The sequence below is a fragment of the Lygodium microphyllum genome, chromosome 19 (assembly GCF_053477565.2).
Source record: "Lygodium microphyllum isolate KBCC chromosome 19, Lygodium_microphyllum_v1.1.10, whole genome shotgun sequence".
Taxonomy (NCBI): domain Eukaryota; kingdom Viridiplantae; phylum Streptophyta; class Polypodiopsida; order Schizaeales; family Lygodiaceae; genus Lygodium; species Lygodium microphyllum.
In genome coordinates, this window is record NC_141153.1 from 123,138,573 (window position 1) to 123,162,927 (window position 24,355).

Below are 24,355 nucleotides of genomic sequence, written 5' to 3' on the forward strand. Positions count from 1 at the left end.
GTGGTAAGGATTGGAGAGAAACAAATTCCCTTGATCGCTTTAGTTGATCATGGTTCTGAGATTAATCTTATTGCTCGAGGTGTTTATGAGAGTGGCAAGTAGCCTATGGATACAGAGCATGGCTGGCGCATGAGAGCCGCCAATAATACTTCTAGTGATATGTATGCTGCTTGTCCGAGTATCAGAATTTCTATTGGTAATGTTGAAGAGGATTATCATTGCTTTGTTTAGGATTCATGCTCTTATCCGATTATTCTTGGACAGCTTTCATTACAGAAGCAAGAATGGAAACAAAAGTGATGGATGACGGGTCAGCTTATGCGCGGATACGCAGTAAAGATGGTATGCGAGCTGTTCAGTTTATGACTGTTGGGGTAAATCATCCGAGAAACAGGGACTCCTTGCGTGAGGCACCACTACCTGCGAAGGAGTTGGATTTTCATTAGGTACCGCTGTCTTGCGAGACGCCAGTGGTACGGAGCGGAGAAAAGAGGAGATCTCGCCTCCTGGCAGCCAGTCTTTCTCCAATAACTTTGTTGGGTTTTCTTCATATAGTTCAGTAAGTTATCAAAAAATTTCAGATTTGCCTAGAGCTGCCAGGCAGTACATTGGCCATAAGGAGAAAGAGTTGAAGAATGCAGGTATTTTACAAGCAGAAGAGCATGTAGATGGATTGTATGAAGGGATGTCTTATGCAGATACATTGTTTGAGATGAGAGCAATGCTAAAAACTGATGTATGTAAGGGTTCAAAGATCATACCTGTGCAAACCTTGGATATGTTTCAGGAAATTTCTGGTTTTATGCTGCAAACAGAGTTAGAGGCTGAGAAAACTCAGCAAACTGAATTTATGGCTGATCTTGATCAGCTAACAGAATTGCAGAGGGCTGAATCCATTTAGCCAACAGAGTTGAATGCAGAAAAATTTCTGCATACAGAGTTTTAGGATGCATCTATGCAGTCCATAGAGCCGAGGGCTGAATCCATTCAGCCAACAGAGTTGAATGCAGAAAAATTTCTGCATACAGAGTTTCAGACTGCACCCATGCAGTCCATAGAGCTAAAGGCTGAAATTTTTCAGTCAACAGAGTTGAAAGTTGCTGAAAATTTGCAGAAATTGCAGCAAAGAAGAGAGTGCTTGAATGATGCCAAGGTTAACACAAAATATAAAACAGTTGATAAGAAGGTTAAGCCGGTTGCAGGCCCGCTTCCTTCTGATAGTGATGAACACATTGAAAATGCTATGAAGCAACCTATGTTGAGGGACCCTGCGAATATTGGACATAAGTTTACAGCTGAAACTCTTGCAGAATTGAAGATTGGAAATTATGATTTTTTGCTTCCAGTGGAAAAAGAATGTTTTAGAGAGATGCTTGGACGTCATGGTAAGGCATTTGCTTTCTTTCCACATGAAATTGGCTACATTAGTCCCGAATTGGTTGCACCCATGGTCATCTTCACTGTTCCTCATGTACCATGGAATATATGTCCTATACCTATGCCTAAAGCACACTTGCCAAAGCTGATAGAGTTGCTGAATGAGAAGATTAAAATGGGGATTTTGGAACCCTCTTCTGCACCCTATTCTAACAGGTGGTTTACTGTACCAAAGAAGAATGGTACTTTGAGATTTATTCAGGATATGCAGCCCGTGAACAAAGTGACAATCATGAATGTGGGAACAGGTCCAGTTGTGGATGAATTTGCTGAGGCTTTTGCAGGACGAGCCATCTATTCTCTAGGTGACTTGTATTCAGGTTATGATCAGTTTCAGCTTGCCTTGGAAAGCAGGGATATTACTACTATGCGGACACCTATTGGTCTTGTGAGGATGTGTACCTTGCCTCAAGGTGCCACAAACTCAGTTGCTCATATGATGAATGCTATGCATAGAGTTCTTCGAGACTATATTCCACAGTATACCATGCCTTTTCTAGATGATGTGCCTATTAAGGGTTGTGCAGAGAAAGAAAAGAATGAAAGTCTTGATTTGCGTGGATGTAGACAGTTTGTGGCTGACCACTTGATTGCTTGTGAGCAAATATTGACACGATTAGAGGAGGTAAATTTGACACTTTCAGGGCTGAAATCTGTCTTTGGTGTTAATGAAGTCATCATAGTTGGGCATATGGTTGGATATTATGGCAGAAAACCTTCTCATGCAAAGGTGGATGCCATAAACAGGATTGCAGAGTATTGCTCGACTACTTCAGAGGTGCAAAGATTTGTGGGAGCTTGTGTATTTTACATGATTTGGATTCCTCATTTTGCTCATATAGTAGATGTTCTCTATCAGCTGCTTCGAAAGGGGCAAAATTTTCATTGGGATGAGAAACATTCAAAAGCCATGCGTAAGCTCAAGAAGCTGTTGCAATCAGCTCCTACTCTATGCAAGGCGGATTATCAGTGTGGACGGCCGATCATGTTGACAGTTGATACTAGCCCTATTGGCATAGGTTGGGCTGTGGGATAGGATGATACTGATGGAAATAGGTATGCTATCCGCTTTGGAGCTAAAGTTCTTAATGAGCGACAAAGGAGATATCCGCAGATCAAAAGAGAGTTGTGGGGAGTAGTCACTGCACTGAAGTGTGACAAAGGGTATTTTATTGGAGCTTCAATTGTTGTGGAAACAGATTGTTTGCCTTTGCTTGGCATGATTACTAGTTGCTCGACTCCAGATATAGTGATGCTTCGGTGGATTGCCTATATCAAATCATTGAATCCAAAATTTCGACACATAGCAGGGAAAGATAATCCAGTTGCTGACATGCTATCTAGAGCGAGATATGAGGATGAGGAGTCAATGCTTGCAGAAGACGATGAGACAGAGTTTGCTGCTTCTGTCCTTGTTCATGATTGTCATGTATCTACTGTTGAAGCCTTTATTGAAGAACTTTATGTTGATGAGTGGCTGCAAATTGGACAGTATCTAAGTTCATTGACTCGAAGAGCTGATTGGATAGATGATGAATTCAAGAAAATCAGAAGAAAGGCTTATGGGTATTTCTTGAAAGATGGTTTTCTTTGGAAGCATCCAAAGAAGAGAGGAGGCTTGCCCTTGAGAGTAGTTTGTGATGTAGCGATGCAAATACAGATTATGCGAGAGTTTCATGAGAGCTCATGGGCTGGACATAGAGGTGTGTGGGCTACTTATGAGAAAGTCAAAGAAAGATACTGGTGGAAAGGGATGTATAAAGATGTTTCTCATTTTGTGGAGACTTGCAAGGACTGCCAACTTTACTCTTTAGTGCGACATCGTGATGAGTTGCATCCGACTTATCCACTATGTATGCATTATAAGTGGGTGGTAGACTTGGTTACTTTGCCAGTGGGACTTTGGCAGATGAGATATCTTGACTTGGCTAGGGAGGATCTTACAAACTATGTTGAAGGCAGACCGTTGCGGACGAAGACCACCACTACAGTATGTAAATTCTTGTTGGAAGAAATATTTTGCAGGTATGGTAGTATAGGCAAGATTACAGCTGATCGTGGAGAGCTAGATGCAGATGAAGCTAGAGAATTCTTCTCACGGCTTGGGATTAAATTGGCTCTTACTACTACCTATAATCCAGAGGGAAATGGCAAAAGTGAAAGAGGACATCCGCCAATAGTTAAAGCATTAGCAAAAGCTTGTAGAGGTCGGATTGGAGATTGGCCGAGATTACTACCTTTTGCATTGTGGGCTGATCGCTCTACACATAGTGTGACTACTGGATACATGCCTGCGGAGTTAATGTATGGGCAAAAACCTGTCATGCCTACTGAAATTTGTGCTCTCACTTGGAGTGTTCTTCCGTGGCATGAGAATTTATCAAGGGAAGAGCTTCTAGCCCTTCGGATTCGTCAACTAGAGAGAAGGACAGAAGATGTGCAGCTAGCAGTTGATCGTTTGAAGGCAGCCCGTCTCAGAAACAAGGACAGGTTTGATTTAAGGCATCGCTTGAGACCTAGAGCCATAAAAGAAGGAGATTGGGTTCTAGTCTACGACAGTACTCTAGAAAATCAGCATAGTAGCATGAGAAAAATGGTTCAAAGATGGTTTGAACCGTATGAAGTAAGGCAGGTTTTTCACAATGGTACCTATGAGCTGGCTGAATTAGATGGAACAGTACTGAGGGTGCCTATTGCTGGAAAACGAGTCAAGATTTTCAAGAAAAGAGAAGATGAAGAATATGCACTTGAAGCATTGACAGAAGAAGAACAGGTAGAAGAAAGACAAGCAGAAGAGACAGAAAACATAGATGATGAAGTTGATGGAGAAACAGGTCTACTAGAATCAGAAGATGGACTCGACCTGTTTGTGGACTTGGATGATCCTGGATAGTTGGCCCATCCGGAGGATGCGCAGGTTTAGAGGGGGTGGATGTCGTGCTACTGCACATCCGAGCCGTAAACACCTCCATTTTTGTTGTGCATCTGTGTTATCTTTTCGCGTGTGTTTCAATGTGTGTGATTGCTACATTATCTTTCCGTCATTTTCAGTACTCGCATCCAATGTACATACTCCACTTATGTGTTTGTGTTTGAGTGTGATTCGGTTTGTGTGCATGTTGTGTGTGTGTCAGAAAAATATGAAAAACTCATGCCAAAGAGTAATATTATGCTGTCAAATTCAATGATGAATTCCAAGAAAAGTGCAGGAAACCGTGGAATCAAAGGAAGCTTCAACATTGAAGCTATGAAGATAGAGGTTACACATGAACAAGGCCGACGTAATATGCGGGACAAAGCATTTTTGAAGAAGAACAATATCCACATGCCTTGGTAAGAGATTTGACAGATGAGGTTCATGGCTTGAGAAAGGAATTAATCCTCAACAAAAAGATCTGGTCACCTTTTAAAGTCAGTTATGGTGTTGAAGACAAAATTAAATGTGAACTTTCCACAAGGCACACACAGTCAACAGAAGAGCGAGCTCAAGGAGTTCACTTCTGTGTTGCAAGTAAACCAATTAAATATTGGTTCAGAATTTTGGGATATGAAGACAAAAGGAGGTATAGCGTCTTGCCCCTGTTTTGGGGAATCCTCTATAATCGGTGGACTACGTCATTGCCTTTACTGGGGGGGGGGAAGCTCTCTTTCAGGCGTACTTCTGAATCTATTACGAGAACTGAGGGGCCTTTCAGCAAGGAGGATATCATCACACTAAAGGATTGACATAGACCGAATGCGCTGGGAAATGGAGGGAGGAAGATTAAAAGAAAGAGGAGAATCTTAGCTCTCTCTCTCTGCGCGCGTGTGTTCTGTCTCTCACACTGGACATAAAACTTCAGACTGAAGAAGCTGTAGAGAAATCCAGACTACTAAGGACTTAAGCCCGTCCGTCTACAGGGACCTTTGAGCATCATGCCTTGATTGATTCCTTCTTCTTCTTTGTCTATCTGGACAAAGGTTTATGCCTCTGACACAAATTTGACTCCTTTGGCTTGATTGCGTTCATTTCGAAATGCTCAATTCATAAGAAGACTCGAGGGAATCGCTTAGCTTGTGAGTGGCTAAACCAGGGGAGAATACCATTTATGACTTATACGACAATTGTTTGACCTGTGAGACTTCCGGACGATCCTTGCGCCTTCAATGCTCCCTACGATCTCACATCAAGAGCACTAGCAAAGTGACAGCACCGAACTGCGATATTCAGGATGATCTGGCTTCTCTTCATCCTTGGAAATACTGGATGCAATCCTGCAGCGACTGAGGTGCCCATCGTTATGTCCTCTATAAATTCCCACAGGGAATAATGCTGTGGATGGTCTGTTCTGTTTGATGGACTTGAAGAAGAATTGTTTGATGACTTCAACCTTTGCGTGAACATTACATTATAGGCATCGTTCATGAAGATGGAGTAGCAGCCTTTCATGCTGACTATTCGACTGCCTAATATCTGCCTCCCTCAGGTTGACAACACGCTTCAGATTTCTCTCCATGTTGATTTTGGGCTTCGTCTCAAACTATAATGCAACCTTGGAAACCAGCTCTTCATGAGTGAGGATCAATGGTAGTATCTCTGAACAACAGAAAGAGATTACAGAACCAGAACTTCCTGCAACTGAAATTATAAGGATTTTTATGGAGTTCGAACATGCTGAACAGGCTATTAAGACATTGATGAACTTGAATGGGAGATTGTTTTTGGGGATAAAGTTGTAGCAGTCAGTTTCTATTATAAAGAGAGGTTCAAAGTGAATGAACTAGAACTACTTCCTGGAGAGATACCAGCACTAATGGCTTCTTGATCTGGCTCTCTGAATGTTGTGACTTGCTAGATGTTCAAGGACTTGACAATGATGTGTTTGATTGTACAACCTGGAGTCTCTAAATCTGTCCAATCTGACAACTTGTTGCTAGAAACTTCAAAGACATCCTTCATATTTGGGATTTAGAGATGCTGAACATGCCTATAATGGTGAAAGAAAACTGTTTGATTTGAAGATGTGTAGAGTTAGTTGTGAAAACAGCACAGATAATGAGATACTACAGATTTTTCTAAACATGGACCTCATGTAATTTACTGGACAAGGAATATAGTGAACTTTGGCATCAAATTTTTGAGTTCTTCTTGTTAGTCTCTTCCATTGATGTACCTTGAACCCCGTGTTCTGCAGCCCTTGCGTGAACTCTACGACACCGTTGTTGTACTATTGCATCCACTAACATGGATATGTCAATGAGGGGGAGATTGGATAAAGGAAAAGAAAATATGCTTGATGATGTGACTGGCCCACTTACATCTAGATATGAGTCACTTGGCAGTGATAGTCTTAATAGTGAATTGGGCATACCATCAGTTATGCCGCCTAGTGTGAGGCAAAGCATGTATGTGCAGCCTTGTGAGAGGCAAGCCCAGAGTGCACCATGGTTGAGGAGGTCTAAAAGGGTTAGAAAACCAATTGATGGGTTGACATACAATGGGTATTCAGCCAAACATTATGCATATATGACTAAGGCGTCAGGATAGAGAGAACCTACGAAGTTCATTGAGGCATTTACAGATGAGAATTGGTGTGCTGCCATGGATGAGGAATACACAGCATTGGCTGAAAGTGAGACATGGAAATTAATCTATTTGCTTGAAGGCAAAGTACCCATTGGCTGCAAATGGGTAGGCTGGTTGGCAAAGGGATATGCACAGCAATACGGCCTAGATTATGAGGAGACTTTCAACCCAGTTGCCAAGATGTCAATGGTGAGGACAGTTATTGCATAATCGGCTTCTAAGGGTTGGAAATTATGGCAGATGGATGTAAAAAATGCATGATTCTTGAATGGTGACTTTCTTGAAGAGGTGTATATGGAGTACCCTGAAGGTTATGTACACCCTAATTATTTGACATATGTGTGTAAGTTAAAAAGGCCTTGTATGGGCTGAAATAGGCACCAAGAGCATGGAATGCTAGCATAAGCAGTTATTTGCATCAGCTTGGTTTTTAGATAGGTCATGCAGATCACAGTGTGTTTACAAAGAAGATAGAGCATGGTTATGTTTTTCTGGTGGTTTATGTCAATGATTTGATCATCACTGAAGATGATGATCATGGGATTGTTGAAATTAAAGCCATTTTACATTCTAAATTCAAAGTCAAGGATCTTAGTGAGCTGAAGTACTTTCTCAAGATTGAGGTTGTGTCTACACCTCAAGGTATATGTTGTTTCAAAAATAGTATGCTCATGATATGTTGTTGAAATATGGCATGATGGAGTGTAAAGCCATGGAAACACCATCAGATTAGAATGTCAAACTTGCAATTGATGTTGGGATTGAGATTAATAATGTCACTATGTACTGATAGATGGTGGGTAGCTTGATTTACCTTACTATTACTCATCCTGACTTGAGTTATGCAGTGGGCCTGATTAGCCAGCTTATGTAGAAACTGTTGGGGGTAAAGGCGCCTCTGCCTAGCCGCCCATTTATTACTACACTGACAGTCACCGCCACTACACACTACAGGTGGCAGGCGCCCGTCACCCTCACTTTATTCTTTATTCTTTTAGTGACAATTTGAATAAAGGAAGGCCAGATCACACATTGTGACTGTTGGAGTTTCCATTTCTAGTCTCTCCCTTTTGCTCTCCCGCCATAGCTCTCGAGTCCAACCTTCGATCCATTGCTCCTCCCTTTCAACTGGTATCGGAGCTTTGCTTTCCGACTCTTGAGCTTGGTTCGTGGCATTCTCAGCATCCCATCGACTCCCTTTTTGCATTGGGTCTCCTTCCTGAAAGCCATATCCAACTCCTTCGAGTTCCCGTCACTCCCCGACTTCCCGAGCACCTTCCCGACATTGTTGGGCACCTTCAGAGCATTACATCAGAGGTATTTGATCATTTTCCTCAGGGTTTACTTCATCTCTCAGGTCTCACAAGCTGTAAACAAGATTGGGGCAGCCACCATTGAAGCTCCCTTGCTTCATATCTCACTTGCCTTTGAACAAGACTTGCTGGAGCTTGTTTGAGGCCTTCCTTGGCTTTAACCAGACCCCTCCGAAGCTTGGCCACCATTTTTTGCAGCCCCAAGACCAGCATTTACAGTTGGTGGAATCACGCATTCCTCCCATATGTATCTTCAGCATTGACAGTCACAACAACAGCTCTCCCCCTCCATTGGCACTTGGAAAGGATCCATTTTGGGCATATGAACATGCTTTGATGCTTGGTTTTGATGGTTGATGTGTTGGCATAGCATTTGGACTGATTTAACACTATTTTGGGACTGTCATAACAGTCCACAGGCAGTTTATTGCAGTGTTAACTGACATTTGATGCTACAGCTTGTTTGGCATTGTCATTTGATGCCTGGTTGGTCCCGTTTGATGCCCGGATGTCAGGGGGATGTATGCCTATTGTTTGGCAACCATTCGGAGCTTATTTTGGTGCTGAAATTATCAGTTTTGAATAGTAAATCTATGCACACAATTGGGCTAAAGTCATTTTACTCATGTATACTTATGCCTATGCTGTTCGGGCTATGTTTCGGACATATATGGTGATGTATTGACACTTGGGGCTCGACATAGAGCTTGGTTTTGATTCGGGATCGTTGGTTGAGCTTGAGCTCACTTTGCAAAGCATTTGGATGCTCCATCTTGGATGTACTTATGGCATGTATGTTGTTTATGTCTGACCGGTCTTGACATGCTTAGCCTATGCCATCACTACATGCTAGTTACATTGTTTGGAGCCTATTGCTATTGGAGCTCAGTCTTGGCTTGACCTTGGATTCTCGAAGCTTACTTGAGCTATTTATTGGCTTGCTAGAGTTGTATCTTGGGATGTACTTGATGTCTTACATGCTTATGGATGCTACATATGGATGCTCTACTGCCTACATGTTCGGGATGTAATGTTGATGTATTGTCTTGGACTTATGTCATTGGCATTGTGTCTTGCCTTGGCTTGAGCTCTTGAGCTTGTACATATAGCTTTTGTGCCAGTCGGAGCATTCTTGAATGCTTATCAGACATTGAGAAGGTGGTACTTTTATGCATTGAGCCGTTACATGCTATTGAGCAATTTACAGACACTTGAGACTTTGGGACTTCTTACCTTTTGGGATGATACATCATATGTCTTGGTTCACTGTATGCTTATGAGCTAAGTCTCAGTTTCGGATCCGTATCTTTGTGAACTGACACCTACTTGTGGCAGGAACACTTTGCCCCATTACATGGGGGGTGTGCCTACTCACTGGCAAATGTTTGTATGACATACTTGGGTGTTGGATTCATGCTTATCGACCATCATATGCTTATGCTATGCCTGCATGATGTCGGCTTTGGTCTTGGCAGTATCTGATTGCCTTTGGATCCGATTTTGGCACTGTTAGCTCTCTTTTACTGAGATCTGAAATTTATTATAGCAAGCATATATGTATGGACTGACATGGACTTTTCATGCTGAAACACTCTGAAATGATATACTTTCACTAGTAGTTGGTGGGCAGTAGCTTTGGTTCCACTTTCTTTGCCATTTTTCCTCGATTTTGGTGATTTTTTGGTCATTTTCTGCAGTAAACAGCAAGCAATTTTGAACTGTCTACAATCTTTCAACCTGCATTATGGCGAATTCCTCCACTGATCATGCTATTTTCAACATCACTAAGCTTGATAGTACGAATTAATCTTATTGGAAGAGCCAGATTTGGCAAGTGTTGGTGCAGAAATCGCAGATCAAACCTTTGAGGTTAAGTGGGCATCCGCTTGCAACTATGCCAAATGAGGAATGGCTTGAGCTTGATGAGTTATACAAGTTCACTATTGTATTGTCTCTCATAGAACAGGTTCACTATAATGTCTTTGAGGAAGAATAGAGTGCATGGTAGTTGTGGGAAAAGATCAAAAATCTCTATGACAAGAAAAGTCCATCGAGTTAGATGTATTAGCTGAAGCAGCTTATGGATCTATGCATGAAGGAGAATGTGACTATGTCTACTCACTTGAGCTAGTTCCATGCTATACTTAAGAACTTGACTTTGCAGGACATCACTTTTGCAGATGATTTCACTCCTCTTTTCTTGCTTGGTACTCTTAATAAGTCATGGGATGTATTCCATATTGCATTATATGCCTCTACTGCTACCTTGAAATTACCTGATGTTGAGAGTGCTCTTCTGCAGGAAGAGGTTAACCGTAAGAATTTGGATGCCTCTCGTGTGTCTCATGCTATGATAGTTAGAGGCAAGAATGATGGATATGGAAAGCATGGAAGTGGTTGTGGCTATGGACGAGATTCTCAGAAATCTCAGTCCAAGTCTCATGGGAAGTCACATAGCAAATCGCATGGCAGGAATGCAGATGTTACTTGTCACCATTGTGGAAAAAAGGGCCATATTAGGCCACAATGCCATGAATTGCTCAATGAAAGGCGCAAAGATAAGGGGAAAGACAAAGTGCAGGATAAGTCTTCTTATCGCAGCATAGTACCTACAAAGTTCAGTGTTAAAATTGAAGAGATCAATATTATGTAGCCTGAGAATGTTGATGATGATGATTATATCCTAGCAGCTTCTTCTAGTGCTTCGCAGATGACAAAGATACACTCTATGTATGCACAGTGTTGGCTCTTGGACTCAGGTGCGTCCTTTCATGTGACACCTTACCGAGAGTGGTTTCATTCATACCATACTGTTTCGGATTTTGTGCGCTTGGATGATGACAGCTCTCTTGATATTGTGGGCATTGGTGATGTTAGGCTGCAATTTCCTTCCGGCAGCAGTTTTATTATGCAGGATGTACGTCATGTACCTGCTTTGACACACAGTCTCATGTCACCGATGACGTAGGATATCATGTATGTTTTGGAGACTCCGCATGGAAGATCACTTGTGGCAGACTTGTGATTGCGAGAGGTGCCAAGGCTGGCAGTCTCTACCCCTTGATTGTATCAGCTTCTTCCCTTGATCATGTTTTGTTTGTGGGTTCTATCCCACATGTATCTCTTTGGTATGCTCATTTGGGCCATATGTCTTTGAAGGGAATGAAAATGCTTTCTGGTTTGCAGTACTTACCGCCCCTTGATTATGCATGTTTTGATTCATGTGAGCATTGTCTTTATGGCAGGCAGACTAGGTCTACGCATAAGAAGTCTGGTAGGCCACGCATGAGTGAGCCCTTGGCATTGGTACATTCGGATGTCTGTAGGCCCATGCCTTGTCAGTATATGGGTGGTGCAAAGTATTTTGTTACGTTCATAGATGATTTTCCACAAAAAGTTTGGGCTTATCCCATTAAGCTAATATCCAATGTCTTGGTTGTGTTTCAAAGATGGCTTGCATTGGTTGAGAGCCATTCTGGGTATAGGCTAAAATGCCTAAGGACAGGTAATGGGGGTGAGTATGTCTCACGTGCTTTTGAGCAGTTATGTGATGAGAGGGGTATTAAGCGTCAATTAACTTCCCCCTACACCCCCCCAGAATGGTTTGACTGAGCGGATGAATAAAACCATCCAAGAGCATATACACAGTATGCTTAGCCATACAGGCCTACCACAGAGATTTTGGGCTGAGGTAGTTAGTGCAGTTGTGCATGTCATAAATAGATCACCCTCTAGTGGTTTGGATTCCCAGGTTGCAGAGGAGGTATGGACTGGAAAACCTCCCTCTTATGCGCATCTCCGTGTCTTTGGATGTGAGGCATTTTGCCATGTGCTCAAGGACAAGAGAAGTAAGCTGGATCCCAAGAGTGTCAAATGCATTTTCCTTGGTTATGGGGATGCAAGTGAGATGGGTTACCATCTCTGGGATCCGCAGGTGCAAAAAGTCATCTGCAGTCATGATGTAGTCTTCCATGAAGACAAAATGCATAGGAAGCCTGAGAGAGTTGTTGAGATCCGCAGGGTCATATTTCAGGAGGAGCCGAGAGCTCCTGCACAGCCAGTTGGACAGCCTACAACTGCAGCAGATGCTCATGGTCAGGGTGTTGGACAAGCCACTGGGCAGGCAGCTGGGCAAGCAGCAGAGCCTACTGTGAGATGGTCTACTAGAGACAGATGTCCACCTGATAGATTTCAACCCTCGATGCATTATGTATTGGTTATAGATGCAGTAGAGCCTTTCACCTATGATGAGGCCATGCGTAGGGGTGACAGTCACTCCTGGGAGAGGGCTTTGCAGTCTGAGATAGACTCCCTGTATAAGAATGACACTTGGGATTTGGTTTCCTTGCCTACGAGCAAGAAGGCTTTGCCATGCAAGTGGGTGTACAAGCTAAAAAGTACCCCTGGACACCCCAAGTCGGCATACAAGGCTAGATTGGTAGCAAAGAGTTTTAAGCAAGAGCATGGTGTGGACTTTGACGATGTCTTTTCTCCTATGGTTAAGATGACCACCGTGTGCTTAGTCTTGGCTTTGGTTGCTCAGCTTGACTTGGATTTATACCATATGGATGTCAAGACGGCTTTCTTACATCAAGGGGACTTGCATGATGAGATTTATATGGAGCAGCCTAAGGGCTTTGCAGAACCTGGTAGGCAGCACCTAGTGTGCAAATTGAAAAAAAGTCTTTATGGCTTGAAACAAGCACCTAGGGAGTGGTATCATAAGTTTGATGCCTTTATGCAGTCACAGGGCTACAGCTAGAGTGCTATGGATCCGTGTCTTTACACAAAGAAAGCCCGTGATGGTTCTTTATTGATTTTGGTACTCTATGTGGATGATATGTTGATAGCAGGGAAAGCTCATGATGAGCTAGATGCTCTTAAGGCTCATCTCAAGAAGAGCTTTGAGATGAAAGATCTGGGATAGGCCGCTCACATACTTGGTATGAGCATTAGATGTGACATGCATCAGGGACTCCTCTACTTGTCACAGAGGGAGTACATTCATAAAGTCCTTGAGTGCTTCCGCATGCAGGATGTAAAGCCTATTGGCTATCCATTGCCTTCTTATGTGACGGTATCACAGGCTGATTGTCCGCAGACAGATGAGCAGAGGGCCGAGATGGCCAAGTTTCCCTATGCATCCGCAGTGGGGGAGTCTTATGTATGCCATGATAGCCACTCGCTTTGCAGTTGGTGTTGTGGCATGCTATATGGCTACACCTGGCAAGAAGCATTGGGATGCCGTGAAGGGTATCATGAGGTACCTGAAGGGCACTGCAAATATGTGCATATGCTATGGCAGCCAGGATATAGGAGTCATGGGGTACACTGACTCTGATTATGCAGGACATGCAGATAGTAGGAAGTCCACTTTCGGCTATGTATTCACCTATGCTGGAGGTGATGTTTCTTGGATGTCTAGAGTGAAGAAATACACAGCCCTTTCTACTATAGAGGCTGAATATGTTGCAATCACTGAGGCTTGCAAGGAGGCCATTTGGTTGGGTCGTTTAGTTGCTGACCTTGGTATTGATGCTATCCCTACATTGCATTTGGATTCTATGAGTGCTATTCAGTTAGCCAAGAAGTCATTCTTCCATGCGAAGACAAAGCACATTGAGGTGAGGTATCACTTCATGCATGGGGTCATTGAGGACAAGTCTATTGATCTTGTCAAGATCTCGACTGACCAAAATCTTGTAGATCTGCTCACGAAAAGCCTCTCTACAGAGCGCTTTGCCTTCCTCAGGAGGTTGATGGGCGTGGAATGAGATGACGTCTTTCCTCATCATGTTGTACATGTGTACATGTTGTACTATATTTCTTTTTCTTTTTCTTTTCACTCCTCACTGAGGCAAATTCACCTTTAAGTGGGAGGTTGTTGGGGGTAAAGGCGCCTCTGCCTAACCGCCCATGTATTACTACACTAACAATCATTGCCACTGCACACTGCAGGTGGCGGACGCCCGCCGTCACTGTCACTTTATTCTTTATTCTTTTAGTGACACTTTGAATAAAGGAAGGCCCAGTCACACATTGTGATTGTTGGAGTCCCCATTTCTAGTCTCTCCCTTTCTTGCTCTTGCTCTCCCACCATAGCTCTCAAGTCCAACCTTCGATCCATCGCTCCCTTTCAGAAACCTCATAAGCCACACTTAGATATAGCCAGGAGGATTATGCAGTACATGAAGGGTACTACTAATTATGGGTTGCTTTATGAGCATGGGAAATCATTCGACTTGACAAGTTAAACGAATGTTGATTGGGTTGGTTGTCTCTATGACAAGAGGTCAACTAGTGGTTATGCTTTCAGTTTGGGTAGTAGTATGATTAGTTGGAGTAGTAAGAAGCAGCCAACCATTGCTTTTTCTAGTATAAATGTAGAATACATGGGTGCAGCCTTAGCGACATGTGAAGCAGTTTGGCTTGTGAAATCGCTACATGACTTGGGTATATAGTTAGATAGGAAGGTCACTTTGCATTGTGACAATCTCGGTAGTGTGATGCTAGCTAACAACACCATCTATCATGCTAGATCCAAACACATAGAAGTTCATTACCATTTTATTAGGGAGATGGTACTTGCTGGTAAGATTGATCTACTCCATGTGAAGATAGAAGACCAGGTAGCAGATATCTTTACCAAATCACTTGTGGTGAAGAGAAGTTTGTGCATTTCAGGGAGAAACTTGGAGTACAATAGTTAGCTTGAGCTTGAGGGGGAGTGTTGAGAATCAAGCTCATGATCAGTATCACCACCACCGACATGACCGATATTATCTAGACAATTGTCGTCTTAGCTGTCACTCTACATGTGTGTTGTAATAACTAAGTCAACCAGACTTAACTACAGCTAGTGGTATGGTCAGTTAGTGACCTACTATGTTTATCAGTTATGTGTGATCAAACTTTAGTAAGCATTATGGAAGAATGAGAAGATGAGAATAATGAGAGTTCATTATCTTGAACAAGACCACATTAGCAAATCAACATAATTTTTTTCTATTTGCAATGCCCCATCTTTGATCAACTCAATCATCACAATAAGCTCTTGAAGCTCTCTTGCACTTTGTCACACTCTTGGAAACTTTTGTGAGCATTCTTGGCTGCATTGGAGCACTCTCTTAAGTAGTACATTCTTAGAGACATTGGCTGGATATTCAAATAATCATGTTGTCTACAAGTTTGTATAGCCAACAACTCGTTCTAATGTACTTTTATGATGCTCATGGTACTTATCTTTGATGCATGAATGGTTATCTAATGCTTCGGAGTCCCTTCTGGATTGGATTGAGCTTGAATAGCTTTGTTATAGTAGGAATTTCGTTGTTGTACTATAGTGGGCAACAAGCTTTTCTCAGGAAACACTAAATGCCTATTGCTCTTGGATGTCATTTGAGTGCTTCATATAAATATATTGATGCTTAGCATTGTTCTATGCACTAGAATATGCTATGGGATGTTATTGAGCCTTGATTTTGAGCTTAAAAACATTCCTCTTGATTGTGATTACATGCTTTGTTTCTTCAATGGCTTATGTAGTTACGGGCTTGAATACTATAATGGGTTTTATGCTTCTAGATGTATGCTATATGGATCTTAGATGTCTAGATGCCTTCACCATGATGTTTTGAGCTTTGCTTGCAACTCTTTCTTTCTTTTGGAGAGTTACTCTCCAACTTAGGGCACTTCAAGATGTCACAACAAACTCCAACATTGGGCAACAAGGAAGGTAGCATTGCTGAAAAACATGGAACGGGCACAATCTGGACAGTGTGAGATTTCACATTGTAGCATGGGCTATAGAGGGCACAATCCCTTGAGCTATCATAGGGCTTTGTGTGCCTTGCAAGTGGGCTATCTCTACATAAGAGGGTTTGGCAAAATTATTTCCCTATTGTGCTCACACAAAGCAAAAACCTAACAATGTATCCTACTGGTTGCCATAGCCAAAGCTTGAAATTTTGATTTTTTGAATTTTCCACTTACTGGCATCATTAAGAATGATTTTAATCACTGATGCACTTCATCCATAGCCCATTCCATGTCTAGAGATCCTCAGCTAAGCTTCATTGATTGATGAGATTGATGCGGCCGACTATTCCGGTTATGGTCAGCTTGCAACTGGTGTTTGTTAACACTAACATTAAAATATTTTGTTATATTTCTAATTACTAATATTCTCATGTATGATTCTCTAAATTGGCAAGCTTAAATTAGTAAACCACTTTCTATTAAGCTTCTTTCATTTTTTATAATATTTGTGTGTCCACTTATAAGCACACAAATACTTACCCACTTTGTCTCAAAGATTTTGTATTAAATTTGCCTTCATTGAGCTATTCATGGCCTATTGTAAAGGATTAGACACTGCTACTTACACTTAGTAAGGAGTATGATGTTCATATGGCCTTAGCCTATGCTGACATTCATCCACAAATCTGAAAATTTAATAGAAATGACTTCCACCCATGGCAAGTGCTTATCAAATACAAGATGATGGAAAGGGGTTACTGGCCTCTCATCATGGGGACTAGACCTGTTAATCCTTCCAACCTAAATGATGTGAATTATCATGCTCCACCTTGATGAATCTTTAATACACCATGTAGATCAGCACTCTATTACCAAGGCCAAATGTGATGAGTTGGAGAAACTCTATGGTGCCCGTGGAAAAAATTCACAAACATTTCTTAAAAGTTAAATTTTTAGCCTAGAATATAATGAAGGGGAGAATCTTGGAATTTTTATCTCCCATAGGAAGGGGCTTATGGCCCAACTGGATTTCATACAAGCACCAATAGTAGCAGAATCTAATGCTATTGCTATCCTTTTGAAGGCTGTCAAAAAGGTTTTTCCTACTCTTGTAACAACATTAACAAACATCCCAAATCCCAGCTTGGAAGGTACCATCTAGTTATACGTAGATGAAGAGAAGAGGAACCATAAGGAGGGCACTTCAATATCTACTTTCCATGAGCAACTATTCGTTCATTTAGTTTTCACAAAGTGTTCTTTCTGTCATAAAAAAGGGCATATTGTAAGTAATTGCTGAAAGAAGTACCTAGAAAAAATGAAATGCAATAAATGCAAAAAGACTAGGCATAAGTGTTCCAGTGTTGCAAAACCACCTAAGGAATTGGAGGCTAACTTTGCCTTCTAATCAATTGAAGATTGACTCTTTTGAGTCTTGTAAACTCTCTACCTATAACTATATTTGAGCTTGATCATTGTGGACTAAGGGGGGGGCATCCTGTCGTGCTTTGTAATCCAATGCCACTTGGCATTGAGGGGGGTTATTGAGAGTGTAAGCATGTGAATCCTCCTTATGCTAGAGGGGATAAGGGTAGCTAAGAGTGAATGGTCCTAAAGAGAAGGGAAAACCCTAACCTTAGCCATCTTGGGCTATATAAATAGCCCATGTGTCTACATCAACAAATGATGAGTGAGAGTGACCCAAGTTGTCCTTTCTTTTACAACTTAATAAGAAAGACTTGTTCTTGTACTTTTGAGCTATTCTCTCCCTTCTTATGCACATCTCAATGCTTCTTTACTCTATTTTTTCACAAAACAATTGATGGATCTTTGCATGAAGGAAGAGATTTCTATGTCTGCACACTTGAATGAGTTTCACTCCATCATTAGCCATTTAGCTTCACAAGAGATTGAGTTCAAGGATTCTTTGCATCCCTTTATTTATGCTTGGTACTCTATCTAAGTCGTGGGTGTGAGGTGCCTCCTCCAACAGACCCAAAGGAGTCCTCTTAGTAGTCCACTAAAATTCATATCTATGCAAATCACCATCCCATCTCCCCATGGGAAACCTTGGACTTAGTTGAACATGGGAATCTCAGTTCTACTTCATAAGGGAAGCATGGACAAGTCACCTATAGACAACAATCTAACACCCACCTAAGAAAGACCACTTTGTAATCAATCAAAGGCACAAGTGACGTTAACATCGTACTTGGTTCAAAGAGAGTGAGAGAAGGGGAAGAGTGTAACTCAATCCCCCTACCAAGTATGTTAACACCGTACTTGGTTCAAAGAGAGTGAGAGAAGGGGGAGAGTGTAACTCAATCCCCCTACCCATAAGGTAAAATCTCAGCTCCGATCCCCTAAAACGGTGTTAAACCTAATAACTAATCCTATCGATACTGACTGATATCTCCTCTAAGCTTCCCTAAGCCACAAGAGTTGTCCTACATAATAGGGCTAGTTATCACTCGGCCCTTTGCCCTCTCAGGTGCTCGAGTGATCAAAAACCAAAAACACCTACCTCCCTTAGGATCATAGGACCCCCACCCACAAGTGTGTTTTTCCACACAAAACACCTACCTCCCTCAAGAGCATAGGACCCCCACCCACATGCAAGTTTTTCCAAACTCTGCAAAGTGTTAGGGAGCATTGGGTTGGGGGCCCCAATGTCCCAAACCACCACCATCCACAACTCAACTAGCTGTGCAAGCATGCAATCATAAGAGCCATAATTCATCATTCACAAATCCAAAAGCAGTGATAATAACTATAAGACGTTTTTAACACACTTGTCGATGTATTCGATGCATAGAATCTATCCCCTAGATCAATTCTCATGTTTCTTTCTAAAAATTAATTGATAATACTAACATGTTTTTATAAGTTTAAGTGTGTAGAGTTATCCCTCATTAGAAAGTTGTAGAGTTGATAGATTAAAGGCAATCCTTTTCCTATGTACTAATCCTTATTATCTTTGTTCGGCCATCCATCATGATTACGGTTTATGGATACAACCTCAGTTTGTTGTGGAATAATCGGTCCTTTGGGTTGAATGGGTTCGAGGTTAACTTCCGCTTGCGCTTCAGTAGTGAGACTACTTCCTTTCCTTGGGGGAAGCTCTCTGAGCGTGACCTCGCTCAGCATCTCAACATCTCTTGGGATCCATGGAAGAAGCTTCATGGATTTGAGTAGCGCTTCTGTGTAGGTGTGGAGAGAGAGAGAGAGAGAGAGAGAGAGAGAGAGAGAGAGAGAGAGAGAGAGAAAGAGAGAGAGAGAGTGATTGTAGTAGAGCTTTGTTGCATCAATAGCAGAGAGACTTTTGCATGGGCCGTTGCTGTGTGTGTTTTTGACGTGATGCTCTACCCCTGTTTATATAGTAATGGGGGGGTAAAGAGAGTATGCTTTTTTTTTAGCATTTTCAATGACATCATTGATGACAAAGGGAGAACACATCACTCCAAGTCTCACAACCAAGGCGGCAACCACAGCATAGACATTGGCATACTTGGCAATGGGCTACGAAGGCTTCATTGGCGCCTTTGGATACACATGAGAAGCTCCCACTAGCTTGTAGAAAAATCTTTCCCAGAGGTAACCCATCCCGGCAGTGTCATCCAAGTGCACTTAACTACCAAGTGACTATCCACTAGGCTAGTTCTTTTTGTTGTTCTACACTACAAACATCGTTTTAATAAGCTAGTCTTGGGAGGGTTTCTCAAGTCTTTTTTCTCTAAGCTGGCATATAATACCTCATTAATAATAACAATTATCTTCATATTTAGAGCTAGTTTTAAAAAAATGTACAATTTTGTTTTCAATATAAATCAATTTTTTAGAATGCATACACACATTGTCTATTAAAATAAACTAAGTAATGGAGACATTACAGTGGGACACTTTTGGTACGGCTCTATGTACTAAGGATGGGCTAATATTGTTGGATATTAAGAGTGCCCTCTTGACAGAAGAGGTGAATTTAAAGAATGTGGATGCTCTCTCTACATCACATGCATTGATTGTTAGAGGCAGGCAGGATGGAAATGGCCATGGTAGAGACTCTAATCTATCTTAGTTTAGGACACATGGATAATCTTGCAGTAAGCCCCATGGCCATAAGTCGGTCTCACTTGTCATTATTGCAAGAAAGTAGGTCATATTCAGCCACAATGCCATAAAATGTGCGAAGACAAGGACAATGAAAAGGAAAATGATAAAGTGCAGGAAAAGATTAATGATCATAGTATTGTGCCTAGAAAGTCTAGCATCAAGATTGAGGAGATTAATGTGGTGCAGGCTAATGTATTTGATGATCTTATATTGGCAGCCTCTTCTTTGGATGCTTCATAGTTTCCTTATGCTTTGTCAAGATATACTCAGTGTTGGTTTGATAGAATCAGGGGTTTCCTTTCATCATTGACCCCTTATAGAGAGTGGTTTCACTCGTATCACAGTATAACTGAATCTTTTTTGGGTAATAACCTAGCATTGGAGATAGTTGGCATCAGATCTCTACTAGCACCTTGGATGATGAACATTATGTTGTCTCTTTTGGTGATTCCTCATGGAAATTTACCCATGGGAATCTTGTTATTGCACATGGCGGTGTTCAGTCTAGTACCCTCTATCATTTGCTTGTATTTGGGTCAGTTGACCATGTTTTGGTTATGGTTGCAATTTCACATATATCTCTCTAGCATCGTTTCCTTGGGCAGTATCTTTGAAAGGAATGAAAGTGCTTACTAGTTTGCAATATCTTTGGCCCCTAGACTATAAGTGCTTTGAGTCTGTGATCATTTTTTATATGGCAAGTAGACATATAGTACATAGAAGAAGTCTAGCATGAAGCACATGGGTGAGCCTTTGGCTCTTGTTCATTTGGATGTATGTGGTCCCATGCCCTGCCAATACCAAGGTGGTGTAAAGCACTTTGTCACCCTCGTTGATGATTATAGAGATAAGGTCTAGGCCTACTCTATTGAGTAGAAATCAAATGTCTTATCTACCTTTCAACATTGGCTTGCCCTTGTTGAGAACCATTCTAGGTATAGGTTGAAATGCCTAATATCTAGCAAATGGGGGGGATGAGTATGTCTCTAAAGCCTTTGAACAGTTTTGTAACAAGAGGGGTATAAAGTGGCAGTTGATTTCCCCGTACATCCCACCCCGAAATGGTATAGCTAAGTGCATGAATAGGACAATTCAGGAGTGATTCCATAGTATGCTTAACTAGGTAGGCTTACCACAACACTTTAGGATTGAGACAATCACTATTACCATACACTTGATTAGCTTGTCCCCTTGCATTGCTATTGATTGCTAGGTTAGAGAGGAGATATCGACTAAAAAATCTCCATCATATGCTCATTTGCATGTCTTTGGTTGTGAGGCATTCTATCATGTTCCCAAAGATAAGCACAATATGTTAGATCCTAAGTCTGTGAAATGCATCTTTCTTGGTTATGGGGATGTAGGTGAGATGGGCTATTGCCAATAGGATATGTAGACTCGCAAGGTTATCTATAGACATAATGTAGTTTTCCATGAGCAAAAGATGCATAAGTAGTATGAGCAGGTAGTTAGAGTACATAGGGTGATCTTTTAGGAGGAGCCTCTTGCTCCTTCCCAACCAACCAGACCACCTGTAGCAGATGATGCTCCAGTGGCTGTGCAGGATCACCTTATTTTGAGATGCTCTACTAGAGCTCGGCATGTGAGCTCTTTATGCCTTTCAAAGTTTTATGGGTGACAATTGCAAGTGAGCCTCTCTCTTATGATGAGGCCATGCATAAATATGATAGTTTCTTGTGGGATAGGGCTATGGAATTAGAGTTTGACTCCTTATAGACTAACCATGCGTGGGATTTGGTTTCTTTGCCTGGTAGCAGGAAGGCATAGAGTGTCTTCTCTTTGTTGTCCAAGCTTTTGTTCATGCTATAGCAAAACCTTGCATTGTTAAAGTCACTTTTACAACATCATTTTCAGCTGCTAGATATTCATCGTCTTCCTCCTCATCCATCATCCCATCTTCACTCTCATAGTGTGCTTGAGATAACATGTCTTCCACTAGGTTATCTCTTCTTGCAATATGCCAAAATTCAGGGTTCAAAGATTTGATGTAAGTAATCCACTAGAGCATAGCAATGTCCGAGGTAGCACAACTAGTAATCATACCCAATACCCAGTCTCAATGACTACATGAGCACCCATAAAATACTCTTTATCACATTTAAGGGCTGTCACAATTTCCCATAATTCTCTTTTTACCTATGGATACCTTCTCTGTCGTTCAATCAATACTTTAGCACCAAAGTGTATTGCATATATTTGCCCTTCCTCATCATCTTGCCCAATTTCCCATCCAATTCCAATTGGGCTTGAATCGACAGTAATAATGATAGGCTTTCCATGTGAATAGTCAACCTTTCTCAATGTAGGAGCTGATTTTAAGAGCTGCTTTAATTTCTTCATTGCTTTCTGATGCTTCCTTTCCCAATGAAATCTCTAACCTTTCCTCAGAAGCTAATATAGAACATCAGCTACATGTGCAAAGTGAGGAATTGCAACCACTGCACACCCTTTGATTGGAACATCATCCAAGAAGGGCATTGTCAATTGTGGTATAAAATCCGTGAGTACTCTATTCGTAGCATTTGTCATGTGTGCCATTGAGTTTGTTGCTCTTGTCTCAAGCCTAATAACTTGTTTTTGCGGTCTGCCTCTGTTCTCTCCATTTTGAATCTTGTAAGTTCCTTGGAGTTCTGCCCCTCTTTGTATTCTTTGCCTCCCTAATCTACATTCTCGATCCTGTAGGTCTTCGCTAGAGGTATGATGCCCCTCTTTCTTGCATCAATTGTTATTGTTGAAGTCGATTTTTTTGTGCAAATAGGAATGGAATTTTCTAAAGCAGTATGAGTTGATCCAATGGTAAGGTTATTGGTAATATTTTTTGTGTATGTTCCTCCCCCCTTTATTTTAATGCATTTGGGCATTTCATAACATCATCAGTATCATCGTCATCATCTTGATTGTGACCAACTAGCAAAAACACTTCCATATATGTGATTCCTGATTAGTGAGAGCACCAAAGGCTCATCATTCAGATTGCACTTGGCAAAGCACAAACTTTCAAAGAGAGATGCCTTCTGTGAAGCTATAACTATCTAGGGGAAGTTGCCACAGCAACCTAGCTCACTGGCCTAGATTCTATCAAGCTGCTAGCTCTGATTGTAAATGCAACAAGCAATGCTCACATGCACAAGAAGAACTACAAGAAGTTTTCCCAACATCTCAAACTGATAGGTAACTTGTTGAAGCAACTGAAGCTCTCATATCTCAAGGCTTATGGCCCGAGACTAGGGAGCCATTAGAGGAACTTGAAAAGGCAGTGCAAGGGGCTTATATCCTCGTGGATAGTTCCAAAAACAAGAGCTACTTGTACCTTCTAGCTTTGGGCTAGATCATTGTGTCCCAGTTCAAGGAACATTGGGTAGAGATTGACAATTTTCTCAGGTTGATCCCACTCATTACTTTGGTGGATAAGAACCTAGTGAGTACTAGCAAAATTGATGCACTAATATGGAGGAGGATGCAAGTTCCTACTCTAACATTACTTGCACCAACGTCTCACAAGTTTTGTCTTTAAATCTATAGGTATAAGTAGTGATTGTTCTCATTTTGGATACGTAGTTCTTCATGTCATTGTAATACTCTTGTTGTATCGTTGTTAAATATTTTATGCAAGTGGTACTGTGGTAGTGATGTTTCGAATAAATACACATCAAAATGATGTGGTAATCTATTTTTGCATGATAAAAATCAGAAGAATAGCAAAGATAACTCAACAACATCAGGTTGGGTAGCAAGTGAGGGGGAGAAGAAATAAGTCAAGGAGCATGATAAAATCATGGTATCACTATGTATATCCACAGATTTCAAGAGGAAAACAACCAGAAAAAGGTGGGAATGGTATACGATTTTGGATCTATATGTATACCTGTAATCTTCAAGAATGGAACAACACGATAATGATGGGAATGTGAGAAACCAAGCAATGATTTGGTAGGCATGTGACTATGGAGAGAGCTCCAACCTCCAACAAAGAGAAAGGAAATTAAAACATACTCATATGTGAGCTACTATTGGATGAGTAGAGTGTAGACTAATACAATTCTTTTGTGTGGATCAACAACATCACACATGGGAGTAGGACCAGCATCACTAGGAAAAGAATCATCCAAAATAGGTGTACTGGATCCATTAGTACCATAAATTTCCTCAC